This window comes from Electrophorus electricus, chromosome 14 (genome assembly GCF_041902795.1).
Source record: "Electrophorus electricus isolate QZ-2024a chromosome 14, ASM4190279v1, whole genome shotgun sequence".
Classification (NCBI taxonomy): Eukaryota; Metazoa; Chordata; class Actinopteri; order Gymnotiformes; family Gymnotidae; genus Electrophorus; species Electrophorus electricus.
Genome location: NC_137510.1, coordinates 19,092,501 through 19,102,497, shown reverse-complemented (window position 1 = coordinate 19,102,497; position 9,997 = coordinate 19,092,501).

Here is a 9,997-nt window from a genome sequence, read left to right as displayed (position 1 = left end):
ATAGGAGGTAAAGATGCTAATGGGCCTTCTGTATAAAAGCAGTGCTGTGTCTGTCCCATGTGAGTCTGCTGAATGGTGGTGCCCAGGAATTTGTAAGACAGAGCTAACATCTACAGTCATGGCCAAAGGTTTTCAGACTAGCACAAATTTTGGTTTTCACAAAGTTTTGCAAAGTCATTTGTTGCCATGAAAATTAACTTAATCACAATAATTACTGCATTTCAGCTACTGCCACAAAAAGGCTTGCTAACAACATTTCTGTGATCTTCTCATTAGCTCAGGAGAAAGTGTTAAAGAGGACAAGGCAGATGATTTAATTAAACCTTTTTTCAAATCATCAAGAACTTCAAGGAGAAAGGCTCAATTTTAGTGAAGAAGGATTCAGGGTGCGCAAGAAAGTCAAGAAAGCACCAGGACCGTCTAATAAAGAGGATGCACCTATGGGATTGGGTCACCACCAGTGCACAGCTTGCTCAGGGATGGCAGAAGGCAGGTGTGAGTGCATCTGCATGCACATTGAGGTCAAGGCTTTTGGAGGATGGCTTGGTGTCAAGAAGGGCAGCAAAGAAACCACATCAAGGACAGACTGACATTCTGCAGGAAGTATAGGGATTGGACTGCAGAGGACTGGGGTAAAGTTATTTTTTCTGATGAAGCACCCTTTAGACAGTTTGGGACATCTGGACAAATGATTGTCCGAAGAACAAAAGGTGAACGCTACCATGAGTCCTGTGTCATGCCAACAGTGAGGCATCCTAAGACCATTCATGTGTGGTGTTGCTTCTCATCCAAGGGAGTGGGATTGCTCAAAAATTTGCCTAAAAACACTTTCATGAATAAGGAATGGTATCAAAGCATCCTCAAAGAGCAACTTCTCCCAACGATCCAGGAGCAATTTGATGATGAACAATGCTTTTTCCAGTATGACAGAGCACCATATCACAAGGCAAAAGTGATAACCTAGTGGCTCGGTGAACAAAACATTGAAATTTTGGGTCTATGGCCAGGAAACTCCCCAGATCGCAATCCAACATGTGGTCAATCCTCAAAAAGAGGGTGGCCAAAAAAAACACAGAAACTGTGATCAACTCCAAGCACTGATTAGGAAAGAATGGGTTGCCATCAGTCAAGATTTTGCCCAGACGATATCCAGCATGCCAATGTGAATTGTCAAAGTCTTAAAAAAGAATGGTCCAAAGAAGGTCCAGTTTGCTTAAACTGGATGTATTTGTCAATAAAAAGTTAAAAACAACTTGCTTATAATTGTACTTCACTATACCATATAAACATCTGACAAAAGGATCTAAAAAAAAACTTTGTGAAAACCAAAATTTGGGCCACGACTGTACAAACAGTACATGCACAAAGGTTGTAGGACTATGCAGGTTTTACAGGATGTAGTGCAAAGGCCAATTGATTGTGTCATCTATGCACCTGTTAGCTCTGTATGCAAATTGCAAAGGATCCTGGAAACTGTTAGTCATGATTTTGAGATATTTAAATGATGACATATAGTACAATTAAAATATAAAACCAACAGGTAGGTACACCTGAAACATTAGCCATGTTTGATATTGTGGATGTTACCACACTGCAACAAAGCTGTCTGATTAATGCTTCATTTTTAAATTAATTTTATAGTTATTAAGTTAATACCATTAGCAGTGTAATGTTATTTACCGTCAGTCAGAGGCAACTTGACAAAATATAAGTCAGATATTAGCTAATCTTGAACCTGGGTAGTTAGCAAGTTAGCGTGGTACAAGGAAATTACCCAAAATGCATTTTACATGATCCTGCAATGCCAATTTACCATAGCACTATGCTAATGATATGGTGAAGGTCTTTTTTTACCCAGAAAAATGGGAAAATGCATGGAAAATTAATACTGAAAGGAACATCAATGGAAATCCTGATGAAACAATTCATTAGAAATTTTACATTCTCCTTTCTCCAGCTGTAGTGCCACTGTCTGCAAAGTAGTAGTAGTGGACTAGTAAATAATCATGCAAAATAAAATGTATCCATTTATTAGGGCTGAAAGCAACCACTTCATATGCACAATACTACTTGATCTGAGTCACTTTTAAATTACAGGCAAGAAAAGGAAAGGTTTTGCTATTTTTCATAGTTTATTATTATTATTATTATTATTATTATTATTATTCATAGTTTGCTATTTTTCAATGTTTCATAGTTTCCATAGTGTTGACTTTTAAACTTGTACAAAGATGTGCACTTATTAAGTTTGTCGGGGTTTTGAAAACAAAACATGTAGTTTATGGAGCTTAGTTTGCAGAAATGTTTTTAAATGTGTCTAAAATGAAGTTTCGATATCTCACAGATTATAAAGATGTAGGTGATGTCTTCTCCCCTGTGTCCACACACCCTCCAGGAGAGCAGAGTAATATTCATGGTCTGGAGCCAGTGGATCATGATAGGTCTCAATGGTTAAATTTCATAAATAATTCAATATCTTTTGATTATTTTATGAAATTTTACATTACATATTTCATAACTCATATTATTATTCATGACATTGTGTTGTCAGAATTTTACAATTGACCTTCTGTCTGACATTTGACGCTAGAGACAATTATCCAATGAGAAAGCAATTAATATTGGAAAGCAGTTATTAAAATGTCAATGAAATCTAGCAAAATCCATTCTGTGAAAATGCTGAGAAAGGCCAACTAATTACAAATTGGCCACTACCCTACAGGTACCCTGAATGAGACTTTAATACACCCATATGATGTAGATGAGATGAGACCATTAGCATGGCAGTTATTCTGGGACCAGATTGAGGTGCCGGTTTTCTGTGTTAACATTCAACAGGGTAAAATAAAGCTCATCAATTGTATCAGCAGTGTGGATAAAATGAACAGTATTTCATCATCCAGTATACTAACATTTTATGGAATTATTTATATGGAAAAATATGCCCTAACTAACTAGAAACTTTAGGTCAAGTTGTTATGTGCAGATGTTTTATTTAGTGTCTGGCCATTTTTGTATACACACATTTAACTTTACTTTTGTGCCTGGAGAAAGGTATATAGTAATTCCTTTTATGAGTCATACGCCAGTGTCCATGAGCCAGTGTCCAATGCATAATTCATAGTATGTCATTACCAGTAGATGGAATTTATATTGAGACCCTGTTACAGACCCGGTACTTCCTATTCAAGTGCTCCTACCACTTTCATACTTGTATCAGTTGTTTTGAAGTCCTGTGAGACTATTAAATTTGATACTCATAATTTTGATTTGCTATTAAACTGTATCCTTTTTAACAACTGTGGATCATTCATTAAAAGACATTCATGAAGTGAGCATGAATGAGAGCATATTTTTTTCTGGAGAGTCTTGTTATCTTAGAAGAAGATGCTAAAGCTCCTAAAATGATGAAACAAGAACAAAGAGAGTGGATGAGTATCTGAGTGGAAGAGGGACAAAGTGGGATGGTAAGAGCTAGTGATGTGGGTTTTCTATTTCAGATTCTCTGGTCAGGATGTCACAAAATGCACCCATCTTCATTTATTATTATGGTCAGGTCAGCAAAAGGGTAGAGAGAGGAGCAAAAATGAATGCAGGAAATATATTGTTCCTACAAAGAGTGTAACTTGCATCATTTCAACATTTCGTTTTGGGTCAATATGTCTGAAGAGGGGGTTTAATATATTGTTTTCTTGTTCTATTCCTTTCCTAAGAACCAAATATACAATCTGAACATCTATATTTGGATGATGATTGTGTGTATCTGGACATTGTGTATTACTGACTAATTTTAATTTGCATCACCTTGACATTTGTCATTCAGAGATTATTGTAGTAAATTTCCAAGCCTGATAAACTGAACAGCACATATAAATTTAATTTAAAACATTTAGGAGGGAACCAACCAGTTGATTTCCCTGTTAGAAGTTTAATTGGTTCTGAACCTACTGACCTAAAAGCAGAGAGAAGTTAGTGCTGAGACAAACTTGTTCATTAGTTTCACAGGATCTTTAAGAAGTCCAGTCTTAATTGTGTGCATTAATTACACGATTTAACTTTAAAGCAGAAATAGCTTCTTGGTCAGAATGATAAGAGGTATGACATATTAATCAACATCTTATTTGTGATATAATTTGCTTGCATACATTCTTTAAAATAATATAGTCATATTAACAATTCTTCAGAATAAATTTTCATTTACATCAATTTAGCAAATGTTTCTATACAGAGCACAGTGCATTCTTGTCTCCAGAATATTTTTGAATCTTGGCACAGCACAGGTGACTTCAAAATATCAAACTCTAATGATCTTGAAATCTGTATTGCCTGAACTACTTGGACCTACTCCCCTTTTCAAATTCAGAGGCCTGGACTAAATATCTACATATATTTTTGTAGAGGTGGGTCTGCAAAAGCCAGGTCAGTGGACCAAGGCCACATGTAAAGTCAAATTAGGATTATTTTAGGATTTTTAGAGAATAACATTCTAACTTTATTTTTTAAATAATGTCATGTGGTATACTTCCTTCTTATATTTTATTAGATATAGATGACATTACAGATGAATGCTTAGAATTAGATAGCAATCTATAACAACATTCTATGCTGACATTTTAAAATTCTACAATATTTTCTGAGTGATTAGAGTAAGGGAAGGATATTAGTCTATAATGGCAAATTACTCTGTAAGAATTTACCACATACTCTTCCTATTGACCTGTCAAATGGCTTGGTCATCTCCACACTTTAGTTGTTCAGTGATTTCCACGTTGTAGTGTAGCTCTGGCAGATTGATAATAGTGTTAGTCTCTAAGCAGCCATGTATATAATATAACTCTTTCTCCTAAAGTCCAGAGCTCAGCTCTCTGCACTCATTTGTTTCAGCTGTGTCTCAATGCCCTCTGAGCCCAATAAAAGCCTCCTATTCACTCCATTATGACTTCCTTGTCTAGTGCAAATAGCAATCATTCAGCCTAATTGCCATGATTGCATATTACAAGCAGTGCAGGCACAGCCCCAAAACATGAGCACATCAGAATGAGAAGGTGAAAGCTGGACTGGCATATCATCAAGTCAGTAAAGGATACAGGGTAGACAATTACATGTCAGAACATAAATTGGTATAAATAGTTGTCATAATTACAAGCATAATCTTCCTTGTGTTAAAATATATAAAGTCACATAAAGTCCTTAAGGGCCCCTAAACTACACAGAGATACTTGAGATATTTGATTGGTTCATGAATTGAACTGCTTGTCAACTAAATTGTGCAGTATTAGGTTTCTCCAAGCCTGTAGTTGCCCACCCCTGCAGTATGACAATGCTTTTGTAATTTGTTTTAGGGCTGTTTGCACCTTTCTTATTAGCTGGAAGTCCTCCTGTCCATCCTCACAAACCTTGGGATTACTGGCACAGCATGGCAGTGGTTTCCTGCATACCTTGAGGGCCGGTCATATCAGGTGAATCCATATACGCTTCATACAAACAATCTACTGGTGTACCACAAGACACACACTTGGTCCACTACTGTTCTACCTCTATACCAACTCTCTTAGTGAGGTTATATCCTTGCTAGGCTTCTCATACCAGTTCTAGGCTGATGATACTGAATTGACTTTCTCAATTGATTTTCTCCCTCTGACACTCAGGTTTCTGCTGGTATCTTGACATGCCTAGCAGATGTCTTTTCAGGGATGGCAACTCATCACTTGACACTAAACTTAGCAAGACTGAGCTCCTATATGTCCCTGGAGATGCCTCTCCAGGTCAAGACCTTGGGCTCTCATTAGAGAACTCTTGGATTACTCCATCTGATAAGACAAGGAACCTTGGGGTACTACTGGATAACTATCATTCTCTCCTTATATTGTGACCTTTACTTGGTCGTGCAGGTTCCTCCTTAGCAATATTAGGAAAATCCAACCATTTCTCTCCATGGAAGCCACTCAGGTACTTGTTCAGTCCCTTCAGTCATCTCAAAACTGAATACTGCAACTTGCTCCTGGCAGGCCTTCCCCTTTGGGCCATCAGACCCCTTCAACTGAATTCAGAATGCAGCTGCACAGCTTTTTTTCAACCTCCCGAAGTTTTTCCACATCACCCTCCTGCTCTGTTCCCTCCAGTGCCTCCCTGTAGTGGCTCACAACAGATTTAAAACACTGATACTTGCCTACAAAGCCATAACTGAACCAGCTCCCACATACCTAAAGGCACTAATCAAACTCTGTTCTGCACCACACTAACTTTGAGCCTCTGTTACTGCTTGACTCGAACCACCATCCTTCAAGACACAAAAAAGACAATCTTCAAGACTCTTCTCTGTCCTGGCACCCAGGTGGTGGAATGAACACATATAGCTGTGTCACTGGCTGTCTTTGAATAAAGACTGAAGGCTCACTTCTTTACTGAGTCACTAAGAACTTAAATATACATTTATATTTAAAAAAAACTCTTACTTTCTACTCTCGCCAGGGTTTTAGCCTCATAGTATTCTAAAAGCTGGCCTATCTATCATCACATGAGAATATGCATTTCATAAAGATTACAAAGTAAGTCACTCTGGACAAGGACATGTCCCAAATGCTGTACATTTAAATGTAAAGTGTTAAGAGACTTGCCACAACATCTCCTGAATCACTGCTTCATGTTTTCCCTCTCATGAAATCTCAGCAGAGAGAAATGTGTCCACTGCTCTTAATCATGGTGGAAATGGTTATTGAAATACCAGGGGCTTGTAATATGTGTCATATGTGTCATGTTATCAAAACATATAAACAGATTTAAAAAAATTAAATTGTTCATTTGGTAGTTTAGGGCTTTTCAGTCTGTCTGGTTCTGCCAAGGCCAGACCAACTTTGCTAAAAATGACTGAGGATATTGAGTCATATTGTTGGAATGCTCCAATTTCCTACAAGCCTGGAGAGAAGGATCCGTCAATGTTACAGAATCTCCAAATAACCAGATATTCACAGGCAATCAACTAGCCTTCTTCCATTCAACCATTCCTCTTCCATTTTGCTCTTTCCTGGTGCCAATTAGTAAGACGTTTTTCGAGCTCTCTAGGTACTAGACTCAATTAGACTAATTGAACTCATAGGGGGAAATAAACAATGCTGAAGAGAGTATCTCTTGCAGGAGGACTCAGCAGCTGTTCTATAACATTTAAAGGACACGAACTGTGCTTATTATTCAGTGCTCATTTGGAGTGACACATGTCAGATACTTTATCATTTACAGAAAAAATTCCACTCTTTGTCCTAATAATGACTGTGTTAACTAAAATTGCCTTTCTAAGTTTTGCATGTGTAGTTTTGCACTCTGGCTTTGCAATTTTTATAAAAATATTGATTCCACTAATGAATATGCTCAGAGCCTCAGCATAATAGCTAATCTATTAAAGCTAAACAGATGTTCATTGTTGACTTGTTCATTATCAGCTAATTTATATGGGTGAGGCATCATAAATATCAATGCCAATGCATTTACTATCAGTGTACTGGTGAGCAAAATAAGGGATCTATTTTCATGGGTGCACATAACTGTCATTGGGCCCTGAGCTCAGCATTACCAATGATATATTCATGACTGAACAAAGTGCATATACTTAGTATATTTACATGTGTTTTATAAACCAAATTTAAAGTTAAAGTTTCAAGTTGTATTGTCATTTCTCCATATACTTATTATACACTGGAAAGAGATGTGGTGCAACAGAATATTAGTACTGCAGCACAGGGCATGGGACTACAAAGTGCCAATGCACAACCCAGTGCAGGACATGTGCAAAATAAGCAGAAAATACAATAAATACAATAGACAGAATATTAAGCACAAGGGACAGTAACAGACAACAAGGTACCCTGGCAAGTAAGAGTAACAAAATGATGTACATTTGGTGCCTGCTTATGTGGTGGTTTACAGAGGTCTGAAAATTGTGATAAACTGTACACTGTTTGTAAAAATATAGACCGCGTGCATAGGGACATCCCAAATAGTGGCAGTAGAATGGGCTGCAGAAGCCTTGACTCTATGGGCATTACAGTCCACAAGATAGTGCTCTGGTTTAAAGTACAGGTGTGCAAAAATGTGCATGTTCAATTGGATGATGGTGGCAATGGAAACTCTTGATTAGTCTAGGTTGGTGGTGGAGTTAAGAATGTTAAGTAGTCTGACTACAGTCTGAGACTGTGCAGTTCCCATCGACACTGAGACACAGATGGTCCGCATGCTATGTAGGAAGTGAAGGCACTACCGGCTTTTCTTGATTCTGTGAACAGTTGTGCCTTTGATTTCAGGTAGTGGGTGCTCACCACGGGTCCTCCTAAAGTCAACCATTGTCTCTTTAGTTGAATGAAAGATTGTTGTCTTCAAGTTACCTACCTGCTTCTGTATGTTTAATGAGAGGTGTAAATTGACCTGATGGATGATACACTATTCCAGCTGGTACAATAAAAAAAAGATAAATGTGCTATTTTCTGCATTACACTCGCTTGATTTGTTCAATTGAACGGTTTATTGAACGGTCTATCTCCCGCTAACACGTTGTGCTTTAATAGGGAGACAGAAAACATTATTTCAGATCCAAATATTTTCTCATGCCAGACTGTACTTCAATGAAACAATAATCCCTAATGCCATCTTTTCTGCCGTTCCATTAGTTTATTACCTAAAGTGTGTTAGATGAGCCCCAGGTGGAACGAGTCATCGCCTCAATAGAAACATAAGAAAACTGCCCAGAAATCAACGCGTGCTGTTGCAGCTTCTTTTTCAACCTCTTCAATAATAGTTGGTGAACAAAGACGTTTGGATTAAAAATGAAAAGAAACAACAACAACAAACACTTCACAGTGCTTAAAATTATACAATATAACATAACCATATAAATACGTTCAAATTAGGCAATATTCAGCAAAGTAGACTACTCTATGACTGCTGATGTTCATTACTTTGCTATGTAGATAACCAATACTAGTTTTTCCATTTAGTTTACTTTCCCTGTCATAAAGTTTCGTCTGTTTTATTTTTACGGTCAGAATTGTGTACACTGCAAAAGGCAAATGCGTTTCGATTGAAAAATCAGCTTTCTGCTCTCTCCTCCCCTCGATTTTAGCGTGGCAATTGTATCATTTGCCGGGAAGATTCAAATTAATTACACACTTCTACTTGCTTTTGCACGTTTGAATGCATCTGCATAACAATTCATCTTCGGGACAAGATGACCCACATACACAGCTGGTATTATATGCTAGCTCTTTTTTTTTTTTAGCACCTTTTCTGTTTTCTTATTTCTGCTAATCTGATTACGGCCTATTCCAAGAAATTACAAATAATTTACAAATAAATTACAAATTGTTGTGTAGTTCACAATTCTACTTGTCTCCAGTAAGCTCTGCCCACGGAGAGATGGAATGATGGAATGGAAAATAACTAACTGAGACTTAGACTTTTTATGTTGCATTGATTAGAAAAACGTAAAATTTCCAAGTATAGTTAAATCTACAGCACATACGATTGCTGCAATTGCAGTTACTTACACTGCATTTTAAGTAGAGGGTCTATGACACACTATTGCAAGATACAATGAACTGCCAGACTGTTCAACACATACTCTATAGCTATAAAGTATAGGTCATTTTTTGCTCAGTTTAATTTAAAGGTTTATTTGCTCGTTTATTGGTAGCCTGTCTGATTTTTCTCAAAACTGTGTCATGTTTCAAGTGTCCTCTCTCAAAAATAGCCTTCTAATAAAAAGGCATGTGATATCTGGAAATGTTGCGTTTGAATATATAAACACTTATAAAACAGATGATTCTATATGCATAATCATTTGTATAAATAGTATTTACAAGTCCATTTAAAAAGTATGGGAAAAGCAGCTAAGACCTGAACTTTGGTGAAATGCAGGTCACTAATGAAGGTAACCAATGAAACCTTAACACAGCGTGTTGGACTCCAGTAAAGTCACTGAAAAAGTAGAATAGTTGTGCCAGAATTTACA